Source organism: Halichoeres trimaculatus, unplaced genomic scaffold, assembly GCF_033239565.1.
Source record: "Halichoeres trimaculatus isolate MK-OKI-2021-1 unplaced genomic scaffold, fHalTri1.1 fHalTri1_scaffold_23, whole genome shotgun sequence".
Classification (NCBI taxonomy): domain Eukaryota; kingdom Metazoa; phylum Chordata; class Actinopteri; order Labriformes; family Labridae; genus Halichoeres; species Halichoeres trimaculatus.
In genome coordinates this window covers 15,567,051-15,581,035 of record NW_027437201.1, presented here as the reverse complement: position 1 = coordinate 15,581,035, position 13,985 = coordinate 15,567,051, and the positions used below count along the sequence as shown (strand labels likewise).

The 13,985-nt window shown below is 41.9% G+C and overlaps 1 protein-coding gene across 1 annotated transcript in view; it reads left to right on the top strand.

Moving 5' to 3' along the window:
- The window catches only part of LOC141785019 (rho GTPase-activating protein 23-like), a 32,075-nt gene that overhangs the window by 168 nt on the left and 17,922 nt on the right, over positions 1-13,985 (top strand). The gene's annotated exons all lie outside the window — the stretch shown is intronic.

Sequence of the window (13,985 nt, the reverse complement as noted above, 5' to 3'; positions counted from 1 at the left end):
CTAAATGTACAGAATAACCTCCTGAAACCCGGGCTGCAGGGATTAACCCTCATATTTTAATGTATTCTGTCTGTATTGTGCTGCACGGCTCAGTTTATTCATGCAAAATGTTGGTTTCTTCTAACATATGCTCACACTCGGGATGCAAAACACCACTATAGCCAAAGTGTGTGTTGTATTTTCCACATTTAAGTGAATATAAGCTGGGACAGCACAACCTTATATCACTTTGCTTTGTTGTAAACGTTTGCCAGACATGCTAAGTGTCAGTTAAAGTAAGTTTTCCCTCCATAAACAGCCCTGCTGCCTCCTCTCCTGCAGAAACACACCCTACAAGTCTTGGGACTGCTGTTTTTGGAGATGCTCTCATGCACTTGTCTTATGCAACTTGTCAAATTCCCCAGCTTGAACAAAAGGCTGCAGGCTGTTCAACCACTTAGTGTCAATCCACTTATCACTGATTGTTGTGATTTGAAGCAGATTCAAGGGTTTGGACTTCACAATTTGGGAAATGCTGCACAAATAGTCTGTGGCACAAATATCTGCATAAATCATCCCTGGTTTCAAGGAATGCAGCACATACTTCTGCTGTGACAGTTTTACACTCCCCCCTTTGCAGGGATGATGTACGGGTGGGTGGGCAGAGAGACAATAAGAAATTTGGCTGGAATGCATATTTCCATATGCCAGCCCACATATGCACAGTCAGTGACAGAAGGCACATTGTAGCCGTTAGAGAGCTTCATTAAAAACATGACCCAGTGTTCCAGAAATATCTTCCCACATCGAGCCTGGAAGTCAAAGTTTTCTCCGCATATTGATTCTGACAGTTTATTCTTGTCATCCTTCACCACTTTGATCACACAGCACATTGTTTGCTGTCCCGGAGCGTATTAGTTATTTTCTCCCTCAGTGTGTGTGTGTGTGTGTGTGTGTGTGTGTTTCTTATTATTCTTCACAGCTTATTACTGTGGGGTTTGTGTCATGGTCCAATTAGCATCAGGGTTATGGGTCAACAACGCTGGGATGTAATGAGAGTTTCCTGTGGTCGTTATCTCCTCTGATACAACCATCTAACTCATAAAAATGCAGATTTAACATCATTGATCTTTTATATTTTACATCTAAGAAATCCTTACTCTCCTCTGATACCGATTACTGTTATCAGCTCATGTTAGTGTTGATACTGTAATCTATGATTGTGCATCAGTACAGCAACCAGTGGGGACATTTTTTGGCTAGTTACAGCCTTTGAGATTATTCTACGAGGGATTAAACGCTGCCAAAGTCGCAACTAGGGAAGTTTATATGTGATATTTAACTTTAAGTTGGTAGGAGACTCACTCTGCTGCATTTTTTCTTCCTTTTATGTTTTTCTGTGAAGTCACATGTTTACATTTTACTTGCTCTTAAGATCTCTTCGTTATCCTTTTTTATTTTATCAGGCTTATAACAGGACCCTGAGAGTGAAATTACGTGCTACCAGTGCTCTAATGAAACCAAAGCTTCATTAATCTTAAATCTCGAAAGTAATTATGCATCCATGGTTAGTTGCAAATTCTTCTGGCTTAAATAAATAGATAAGTTTAATCTTCACTCTGTTTCTTTTTGACCATGTTCAACTTGCTTTAACATGTTAACATATGTTAAGGTTTTGTATTTTAGTTGTTTGAGTATTTTTGTAATTTATATTTTTACTTTTTATGAGTTATTTCTCTTAAAATCGCGTCTTAATTCTTAGCTTCCCAACTTTATTCTACTATCATTATGACTTAGTTTCCCATAGCATTAAGACTTGAATCTGGTGATATATGATATCTGGCATTTGAGGCCTACATGTGAGGATTTTTTTTCTCAAAATACCAATTTTTTAAATCATGTTTGAAGATAAAATATCTCTGATAATTGACTTTTTCATGTCTGAAACAATGACTCTTATTTGTAAATTTTCAGATAAAATTCTCAGCAAGTGATGATTTTGCATGCTAAAATTAAGTATGGTGAACTGGACTCAGAGTTTATGAGTTGATAATAGTATCAACTCTTTGCCAACAAGTAACACTGGGGTCACAAAGATGACAGTGTTACTCTTTAGTGGACTATATGTGGAAATCCCTCATTTAAAATGTAGGGGTTAGCTTAACAGCAGCATGTTTATGGAAAAAGTAGTTCCAGTTGGATCTAACCCACACAGGAGTTTGATTTATGTCCATGAGAGGTTGTAGAGAGTCTCACCCTTCAGTCTGATCTATAAATTGCCTTCTGTAGTGTTGTATATCTGCTCTGCGTGTCTTAGGGTTGTGATTTTTTTATTGTTGCTCCAGTTCTGTCGTTCTTCTGAAAGTCGCCTTCTTCCCAGGATCCACACATCCTTCCTGTTAAACCATGTCTCTGTGTCTGTGTTGGTCTTTTTTTAAAAGCTTCATCTCGGGGTCCTCAGGGTGAGTCTGCAGTCACAGAGATGAGGTTGCTCCGTTGATGTTTCTGGGGCCTCAGCTGCTGATGGGTCTGCAGTTAGCAGCTGAGCATCAGGCTGGCTGTAGGAGAGTGAGGCAGCTGCTTTCACCTCATCTCTGATGGTTGTTTTCTGTCTGCAGCTCAAAGAGCATCCACTCTCTGCCTCTGTCATGCTTTGATGTTGTGATTATCCAGTCAGTGGTGTGCTGAAAGTTCATGGAGCATAAGCAGAAACACCCTGTCAGAACACAGCAGGAACCAGGGTCTGAATTTAGCTCCTTGTTAGTTAATATCCCCTCTGAAATGTTCCTGCTTGGGGGGTCAGTGCTTCCCAAAGTTGCAGGAACTTTAACGGAATATGGTGTTGAACATCTTTTTAGCTTAGCTTAGCTCAGGTTCGTTTTCATCAGCAGTCACTCTGTGCTTTGGCAACACTATCTCATGTTGTTGTATTTCACTCACTATTTGAGGAGTCTATGCAAACACAGGTATGCACCCATGGAAACCTCACAGCTGTTTGTGCAGAATAACTCCTAATTTAGCCGCCGCAGCATCCATCCACCAGCGCTGCATCACACCTCTGTGCAGAGTCTGTTTGCTTTGAGACACCTTTAAGAATTCAAACACTCAGTAGAAAGGAATCATCTGTCTTTATGTCCAAATGTGTGTGTGTTATCTAAGACACCCCCGCCCCCCCATCAGATTCTGTGTGTTCAGTGGAGCAGGCTCCTCTCGCCTTATAAGTCCAGTATCAGGCTGCCAAACGTTGCCCTGAGCTCAGGCGGTACAGTGCAGGGTGGTATCACAGCGAGATCTTACAAAAGGCATGTTTGTTTTATAAAGACCTGATTTAATTATGCATAAAGTGTGAATCCAGCAGCCTCTCACTGAGCCGCCGTCTTGCTTCCATATGCATTTGTTCTCATTATGCAGCAGTAATGTCAGCCTGCGGGGCTCTTCCCCTCCGTCGATCCTTGATTTATAGTTTGGAGGAAATGCTTCTGGCTGCTGCAGAGGACAGAAAGCTTCCTCGTATCAGACGTGTAGTTAAGATGCAGCGAGCGTGTAGCAGTCCTCCATGATGTATGGAGCCGAAATAGCACCATAAAACATCACTCTCATGAAGCAGAGAGGTTTTGATGGAAAGAGAGGATGAGATCATGTTATTGATTATAGCTGCTTTCGAGCTGAGTGTTGATGCAGTTTGCTGACGGCTGTGTTTTGTTACATTCCTGTGCGTTAAAGTAAAGTCAAAACTGTGATCAATATCACTGCAGCACATTTGTGTTAATGTCCTGTTCGTGGTGATCTGTCCTATTAGCAGATGAAAAACTCTGTAAGAGAAAAGTCAAATCTTTGGGTGCGTACAAAACGCTGGGCACAGAAAACTGGTTTCAAGTTGTGTCTTAGATGAGACGTGTGAATTTCACCAGCTCCTGGAAGACAAAAAAAACACTCTGAGATTTAATCCTGAAAGATTTATGCCTCCCTGAGGATCCAAAATGCACGTGCCTCATCAAATTCACAAATCTCAGAAATTTGGAAACGGTTCCTGGTACCCAGTCCTCACCAGGTTTGGGAAAGACTCCTCTTGTGCACTCACGTCGCTTTAAGTTTGTTGCTTGTTGTTCAGCTTCTGAAAAAAGTCTTGATGTGATGAAAATCTGCTCTGATGGAAGATCTTTGAGGAGAATTTTGAAAGAGTGATGAAGCCAAGTGACTGTCCTATCATGACATGAAGTATCTTTGTGCTTACACAAACTGACCCCCCTTCACAATAAGCAGGAAGTGTGTGTGTTGTTGTGTGTGTGTGTGTGTGTGTGTGTGTGTGTGTGTGTGTGTGTGTGTGCCTGCTGCAGATGAGGGACAGTCATTGTGTTGTTGTTTTCAGACTTGGATGCTCGGCTCTGTAACGTATTGCAGAAAGAGGAGGGGGTGTTTAGTGTGTGTGTGTGTGTGTGTGTGTGTGTGTGTGTGTGTGTGTGTGTGTGTGTGTGGTGGGATGGTGGGGGGGATCGAACAGGCTGAGACTCGCTGTGAAATGTTTGACAATGGAGCTCTGTTAAGCTGTGTGTGTGTGTGTGTGTGTGTGTGTGTGTGTGTGTGTGTGTGTGTGTGTGTGTGTGTGTGTGTGTGTGTGTGTGTGTGTGTGTATGTGTGTCTGTGTGTGTGTGTGAGTGTGTGTGTGTGAGAAGAGGAATGATGTGGGTTGTTGCTGTGTGGGTCAAGGTTGAGAGGTCGGACATGAGGCCGGTACGACCTCATTTAATACTCATGGTTCCCACGTAAACCTCAGAGGAAAGGTGTGTGTGTGAGAGAGACGTGTGTGTGTGTGTGTGTGTGCGTGTGTGTGTGAGGGGTGAGAGAACACTCTGCAGCATTCTGCTTCAACAGGTGGGCTGTGCAGGAATGTGTCAATGAAAGAGTGTGTAGGTGATTACACTGCAGGAGAGGAATGATGGGAGGCTGAGAGGGAGTGATGGGAAACAGGGGAGACAGGGGAGAGGTGCAGCGCTCACTCTAACTTAGGAGAGGGAGGAAGATTGAAATCAGAATCATGTTCAATGTCAGAATATCTGAACCTCTACTTAGATATATGCTTTATGTTGAAATCTCTGAGAAATTAATCAATAAACCAGGAGACGGCAGGGGACAAGGTCAACAAAAACCAACAAATATAGAAAAACGTGAGGAAAAAGTTGGTTTAAAAAACTTTTCTGACTTTTATCAGACTTTGCTTTGACCCCTTACAACTTAATTTTAACTCTAATCTTTTACAGTTGGCTATTCTTAGACTTGAATCTTGTAATTTTGCATAATATGTCTCATTCACTTTGATTCATCTCTGATCTTATAATATCACAATTTAACAAGATTAAAGTCGTAGACTTTAAGGACTGAATTTTGACTTTAATGTTGTGCTTTACAGCTTTCTTTTCAAGTCTCAACTCAAAACATTACTGCTTTAACTTTAAACCTGAACATTGTGACTAGTGCTGTGCCATTTGTGAATGATTCGTTCAAAATGAACGAATCATCTGGGGAAAAACTCAAGTGAATCCCTTACTAAAAAGAGTTGTTCATTTCTCAACTTTGGTTGTACTCTCCTCTCTCTGGTCTTGTGTGCTTCTCTACACCGCAAGAGTCATCAAAGCTCGCCCTTCCTCTCCCTGTCAGGTCAGTGATGTGTACTGTCTGAACTAAAAGGACAGAGTTGGTTGGGAGTGCTGTGTCACACAAGCCTGCCTCTCTCTCATGTCTCCAAAATCGAGGAAATAGCAAATGTTTATCTTACATTTAGGTGTTGTGTAGCTGCTCCCAGTTTGCAAATAGCTTATATATTCACCTCAATTTCACACAGCTGACTGTTTTGACATCCACTTACGATGGTCAATCGTGTTTCAGTCAGTACAGTGTGTGTGTGTGTGTGTTACAGAGGCTCAGTCAGTCAGTCGTTTAACGTACTGACCTGGAGCTCTTTCTATGAGTCTCTCAGTGTCTCTCAGTCAGACAGTCAGTGAGTGATTTGTGAACTGAACGTTGTAAACAGCTTTAGCAGCTTCAGTTTGCAAGTTGTAACTTTATCCCACTAAATTTTCTGCTCATTCGCAAATAATTCATCACTGGCCATTCTCAGTACAATCGTGAGCAGAGCTAAACGTTTGGCCATGTTTCAGCTTATTAAATTCTGATTCCCGGGCAGATCTGCAGAGAAGTACTGAACAAATCTTTTGAACGAATCACTTAACTGAACTGATTCTTCTGATTGGGTGCACTGAAAATAACTGCTTTTCCCATCACTAGTTGGGACTTATTTTTACTTGAATCTTGTAATTTAACATCTTTTATCTCTCAAACCTTTTACCCCGTCCTCAATCCTCCGTTGCACCATACAGCTACACTCTCAGGTCTCAAAAGGTTTAGTACGTTGAAGATTACAGAAACAACGTGTCTGGAGTCAGATGTTAAGTTATTTTTGTCTGCAGAGACAGTTTTCCTCTATGGTGGGTAAACTTTGTAGAAACGCTCCTTCAATTATACAAAGGTTTGCATGATTAGGGGGTGGCTGCTGTAAATGACAGGTGGGAGCTGCTAACTGTCTGCTTTATCCTGTTCAGGCTCTGAACTTTACCTGTTAGAAGTTTTAGGGCTTTGCACACTGATGTGGTTCCTCCACAGTGTTGTTGGCCTGCAGCTGCAGCCACACATTCACCTCTGGAAGATGAAAGTTAGTAAAATCCTCAATAGTGGCTCGTCGAGTGCTGTAAATTCATGATTCTGTTGTGATTTGCTTTAGCGCTGGCTTGTCTCTGTTAATTTTCTTCAATCCTCAAATTAGCACTCATGATTTTGTTGGTGCTTGAGACTTTTTTCCTCTTCTCTGTGAGCTTTCAGTTCATTTTGCAAGTTAAGGCTGTGACAACATTTTTTCTCTGTTGACTCCTTATTACAGCTGTTCATGCTCTCCTGGATGTGTATCGCCACCTGCTGTGTCATAATGTGCAGGCTAGTTAACAAGTTAAGGAAACCAACTTTGACTCTGCTCTACAACAGCTCAGCATCACGGGGTCTCAGAGAAGGATTTAACGTTCCTTTACAAGGTCGCTCAATGTACAACATCTTGAGGTATGAGGTGATAAATGTTTCAGCCTCTCATCCTTTGAATGTGAAACTGAAGGGAGAGGGAGTGAAACAGAGCGGCAGAGTTCAGGGGGTATCAGGTGCAGTCAATTACAGCTGCCGTGTCTATATGTGAGACATCTATACACATTCCCGGTGTACTCTGCCAATCCAGAGAGCTCCAGCTGGATCTCAATGGGGGGGCAGGGTCTGGTCCCATCTGGGCTCCCAGCTGCTGTGCTGTGTGATCAGGATCAGGTATCACGAAGCAGCCCTGAAGCCTCACTGATAATATTATGACACAGATTCATTACAGCTGGAAGAGGACGGGCCTTGTTTTTCCTTGTGCATCAAAGATTTCAGAAGTAGCTTTATGTGAAATCTTAAACAGTCTTCTGTGCTGTTGGAGCTTCACTGTGTTTCTGCTGAAGGCGTTTCCTTCTTGGACGAGCAGCATGAAAGGCAGGAGCCCCGTCTGCTAACCCCAGATCTCATCATTCCCACATGTTTGGGAGCAAAACGCGGATCCTAAAATAGATGTGTCAAACATGCCAGGTCGATGGGAGGCAGAGCAGCTAATGTAGCTAACCAGATTCAAAACAGAGGAGAGAAAAAGCTTCAGAGATGATTGTTCTGCCAACAGGCGTTCATTTCTCTGTCAACGTGAGCGTGTGTTTATACAAATCTTTATTTATGCTCATATATCTGGAGACACAAAAGAGGAGAGGAAGCTCAATCCCGTGGTTCAGCTGTGCTGAGACTGAGATCTCTTCTTCTGTGTCTCTGGTGTCAGATGCTAACGTCCTCTTTGATCTCTGTGACCTTCGACCTTTCTCAGTGGATGCTGCTCTGGGGTTTACCAACAGCTGACGTCTATTTCTGCTTCTTTTTTCTTCCTCTTGTCGAGCATCTTCACAGGTTGAAAAATTTCTGGTTCTTAGATGCATTTTAATGCCTCATGTTTTACGGTCAAAGAGAAAGTCAAGAGAAAGAGCTCAAAGAAAGAAAGTACAGACAGTTTAACGCTCTAATTTGGCATCTGACAGCACACTGGGACATTTGTTTAAGTCACTTCCTGAAAACTCAGTCAATCCATTATCTCAAACTCTCCTCAGTTTACGGTGAAGCACAAATCCTTTTCCTTGAGCTCGTGATGAATGTGTGTCAGTGGTTCTGTTTCCTTCCTCCCTCTTTCTCTCTGTCTTTCTCTCGGCTGCATTTTCTCAAACACAAACAGCCTAACTGTTTGTGCGACGCCTCCTCAGACACACAGAGCCGTTGTGTGATTGAGAACAATGGTCTCACGTATCAGTCTAGGCTGGACTGTGGTCAGTTTGAGTCCTCAGTGAAGTCAGAGCAGGTCTGTCCTCGAGGTCAAGCATAGAAAATCAGGGGTATCTTTGTGTAGTCTCTGGAAACAGGCGGAGAAAAAGGTTACAAATCAAGATTAAATCTGTCACTGACACTCGGAGATTCATGTCATTAAATGAAAACAAAAACCTGTTTCTTGCTGTGTCTCTAATTTGTGCTCTTTGGAGTTTAGACGGCGGTCATTCAGAGCATCCTCGGCTTAGAAACAGAAAAAAGAATATGAAGTTATTTTTAGCTTTAGTTTCACAGTTGACTAAAAATAGGTCAATTATTTTCTCTGGCTTCATGAGGGATATTACGAGTGTCCTCATTTTTACATATTCATATTTCTAATCTGACCTCGTTATTGAAGTCATGTTAGCACATTAACACACAGGCCGACTGTTTTACACACATTACTGCGTCCGTGCTGACATGAATTATGTAAAGTAGTTTCTGTTTGAAGGATGCTTGTTGACAGGATGTTTGTGGATGAGGGGAATAAATAAAAGCTGTCAGACACAAACTACTCATTCAAATAAGATCAAACTGAAGAAAGTAGTTGAAATTCTCTGGCTTTATCATCTTTGATATTTAGTGTTCACTGTGTTAGTAGCAGTCCTCTGTATGCAGTTTAATCCAGCTCAGGATTGTCTGTTTGTGGTGCAGTGCTGCCCCCATGTGGTCATTTAGTGGAATCAGTGAATAATAACGAGCTAGAGTCAAACTAGTGACTCAAACTTTTTAGATATGAAAGTTTTCAAACTAAACAGATAATGAGAGAGATGGGTGAATGAGTAGACTAATAAATGCAGCATGAATGGATGGATGGATGAGTTAAACGAATGTTGTGATGGATGGAAAGATGAGTATAAATTGGTGAATGATGGATAGCTGCATTGACTTTTTGGATGGACAGATGATAAATGAATAAAAAGATTGTTGGTTTGACAGATGGAATCAGGTCTGCAGGTTTCTACTTTGATAATTAAACACACAAACTGTATTTTATGTGTGTGTTTTGGTGTGTGTTTTGTATCTTGCGTGTGCTGTGTGCTCGGCTCACTGATCTGTCCCTGGTGTGGCGTTATTGTGTGACTGCAGTGGGTCTTTTGTGGTGCTGTGAGAGTGAGTTTAGTGCTGTCATCACCTCTTTATCTGTCTATTCAGCCCGGCTCTCCCTCTGCCTCTCTCTGCCTTCCTCTCTAACTGTTGTCACTTTAAATGCACGTGAGCTTTCTTAAACTGAGTGAGGATGAATATAATGAAATATGACGCTGCTGTGCTCGGATGAGTTTGACATTTTTCACTGTAGTTAGAGCAAAAAACTAAAAGAGACTGACAGGGCGTTAATTTTTTAGATTTGATGTGTCACATGCTAGTTTCTCTCTGCTTATGTATGATTTATTTAACCCCTCGTGGCCAGGCATGAGTCAGCATCTTTGGGTTGTGCATATGGACGTGGGTACAAATCCTGTCTTCAGAAAATCAAAGTAGACGTCCCAGGTGCAACAGCTACTTTTTAAAAGACCTCTGCACAAAATTTTTCTTAGCTTACTCAGCTTTTTTCTGCCCCCTAGTGGCCAAACATGGGTTAATTGGACGTTAAATGCTCCAATGTTTGCTCCAGTTTATGTGACGTGATTTGTCTTCCCTCTCAACCCTACAGGGCCTCTCTATCTCTCTTTAGTCTTACGTGCTGTCTGGTTCCCTCTCTCTGTCTGTGTCTGTGTTTCCTCCTCTCAGACTGAGATCCTCTCTGACAGCTCTTTATTTACCTCTCTCTCGTCTCGGTTCCTCCTCTCAGTCGCTCTCTTGTCCTCTCATTTGCTAAACTTTGGCTCGTCTCACTTGACCTCAGCTGCAGAAAAGTCACGAGTTTACAACTTACTTAACTACAGTGAGTAAGTTCAGTCTCGCAAAGGAAAAAAAGGAAAATATTGTTAGGTTTGTCTTTAAATATCTTTAAATGAGACATTTTTGTGGACTTTTCCAGTGAATGTGGCTCATATCAAGCCTAATAGGGCATCTAAAATAAGGTGTGAGCACATGCTTAGTTTCTATTTTTGAAATGCAGAAAGCCTTTAAAAAAAAAAAAGTTGCGCCCCTCCACGTGCAGCTAGGAATAGGAACCGAATGAGGTACTTTGACAGGTATCGACCAAATTCTGTCAAAAGTACAGAGTACTGATTTACGTAAAATCAAAAGGAACCATGTTTAGGTATCTAAATGCATTCTTATGACTGTGAGGGAGTAGAAGAGTGGGCAATTTTCCATACTGGAAATAAACATAGCATTGCATGGTGATATATTGAAGAATAAATGTGTTCGATTGAAAAAAAAACTTAATGATTCAACAGATATTTTTTACCACATAAACACAAAAAGTACCAAAAACTGGTACCGTTGAGTAGGGATGGGTACCAAATTAGGTTCTTTTTTAGGTACTGACCAAATTCTGTCAAAAGTACCCGGTACCCATTTATGTAAAACCAAAAGGTACCATGTTTCGGTACCTAAATGCATCCTTGTGACTGTGAGGGAGTGGAGATTTTCCATGAAGAAGGCGATTTTCCATGCTGGACGTGAACACAGCAATGCAAGGTTATATACTGACGAATAAATATGTTAAATAGAAAAAAATATAGTTAATTTTTAACATTCATATTTTTTACCACATAAACACAAAAAAGTACCAAAAATTGATACCGTTGAGTATAGGGCTGCAACGATTAGTCGACATAATCGACTACGTCGACATAATCGACTACGTCGACGAAAAAAATTCATCGACGTAAATTTTAATAGTCGACGCGTCGTATTATTGTTTTTATTGTGGTTGTCACATGGTGAAATCAAATACCACGGGGTAATACTCATTTGTAACTTCAGTTCACACCATGAGGTGCTGTGTTATTGGATACCTTTATGGGAAAAGATCACTAAGTTCATACGTGAGGAATATTGATGAGGAAAAATCTCCGCTTCCAGAGAGCGCTGTGCGCTGACGGAGGCTCTGACGGAGCCTGTCAGCTCCCGGAGTTTAGCGTCTGACAACGTGACCTAGAGAGTCTCCTTCACTCTTTGTTACCAACAGTTTTTCAGGATCTAAGCGACAAACTAGTGTAAAAAATTCCCCTAACTTTTGAAAAGAGAGGAAATGTATCACTCTCAAGCTCACACTGCAGCGGTAACACTCAACGGGGAGGAGGAGGGGCGGAGTGCGCATGAGCGAAGTGGAAGTAGCGCATGTAGAGAAACGAAACTTAACGCGTTGTCATGGAGAGTTGGGGGAGAGTCAGACGGGATCATACAGAGAGCAAAGCCCCAATGAGCAAATAAACATTAGAAAACAAGGCCAAAGTCACTAATAAGCGGTGTGTCCAACACTGCGTACAACAACTTCATTTCCCTGTTACCTGCTTCATTCAGTTTGAGATTTAGCCTATTTATTTTTTGTATAGCCTAGTACTTATATTTTTTCACGTCATCATGAATGAAATAAAGACAAACAAACAAACAAACGTGACACAGGGCTGACCAATCAGAGGTGAGAACCTAACTCTGGGTAAATGCAGTAAAAATGCAAAACACAGGTTGAATTATAAAGGTCTGCACCTTTTAAAGGCCAAATTAGGTTGAAACTCAAAATAATCGTGATTAATCGACTAATCGAAAAAATAATTGATAGATTAGTCGACACTAAAAATAATCGTTAGTTGCAGCCCTAGTTGAGTACCGGTACTGATTGCCAGGTACCAGGCAGGTGCCAGGTACCGTATCGTTTCAAATGTGAAAGATAACCATCCCTACCTGCAGCAGAGCCCATATCAGCTGTTTGGGAGCCAGAAATACAACCAAACTAAATAATGACTGATGCTAACAGATCCAGTAACATCCTGTTTCCTGCAGACACACATCGACACCTGGGTTTTTTGAAAGATGAAAATGAAGTTTACAGAGGAAAAGTTGACTCAGTGCACTGAAAGGAAAATATCGGGGAAACTTCTGTGCTACTGGAGAGCCGCTGAACTAAAGTTTGTGACTGACTTTTTCCAACATAAAGGAGTTGATTTTTAAAAATATAAAGCTTCATTGAAGTGTAGTCTTTCATTTAAGGAGCTGCCAGCAACCTCACTTCAAAAAAGCTGAACTATTCCTTTAATATCTGCAGCTTCAGCACTTAACTGCTGATGCCATCATTTAGAGCCAAGTAGAAGCAAATGCAGTACTGTATTTCTCAGTGGTCTGTTTGTCGTTGGATGCCTTGTATTTTTACAGCAGAGAGTGATGCGAGCAGAGAGTCAGACATGCAGCGCAGCGTCCCTCCTCTCGGCCATCATGTGGTTGCTCACCCTCACACTTGCCCTGAGCTCCAGCGCCGTCCTAACTGTGTCGACGCATAAAGAATCAGGGCAGAACAGATGCATGCTCTCCTCTGACTCACTCATCACACTATGTTATTTTTGTTCTGGCCTTACTCCTCCATGATTATGAGTCCTCACAGTCAGAGAAAAAACAACAACTGTGTCACAAGTGCAGAGATTTGTTTAAAGAACAGAGGCATGCACGGTAATGTCAGGATCAAAATAAAGGGTTAGGAGAGTAAGAGGAAGAAGAAGGAATAAGGAAGAGGAAAGGAAAGGCTGGAGGAGGACATGAGAGGAGGGATGCAGAGGCTGGATGATGTTTGCCTGGACGTCAGCCTCTTTTAGCATCTCTGCATCCCACTTCTCCCTCTTTAGCTTCTTTCTTCCTTTCCCTCGCTGTCTTTCTGTCGTTTCAGCTGCTCTCAGGTGTCAATGAAAAGAGTGCTGAGGGGATGACAGCTCAGCTAGAAGTGCTGTGAAGGCGATGGACACGTGCACACACACAAAGTCTGGCATGCACAGTCAAGAAGCACAAACGTTTACCCTGCTCAACAGTTTAGTTGTAATCATTTTGCTCTCTGAGCCTGGCATTTATTTTTACAATTACATAAGATCCAGTGCACTCTGTAGTATTTTCTAATTTATTTTCAGTGGTTTATGGTCACGCAGGACTGACTCGGCTCTTCACACTCATGTCTGTGTTCATAAAAAGATGGTTACTCCCAGATATAAGTCACACATTTTGGAGACAGGTGGGGTTTAAAACATCATCAAACCATCACTAATACCAAACCCTTAAAGTAAAGCAGATCTCTGACTCTCTCTGACCCCGTGATGACATCTCCGTATCATCTGATGTGTCAAATCAAAGAAATCAAACATAGAAGCACAGAACATCCTCATGTTTTTGAAGCTGAAATCCGAGAATAATCAGTTATTTTTCACGCCTCTGTGAAGTTTTTTCACCGCTTTAACCAACAGAGCTTGGTTTGTGCTCTGGATGCTAACAGCAGCATCATCCACCAGTTTGTGAGTCTTAAAGGAGGAGACAGGGAGACCCAAGAGAAGAGAGAGGGTAACTCTGCTTCAACTATCGGCTGGACCGTGCAGCGAAGGGAGGAGAGGAATGTGGCTGAGAGAGAAAGAGAGAAAGAGGGTGCAGGGATGTCAGCAAATAGACCCAAGGGA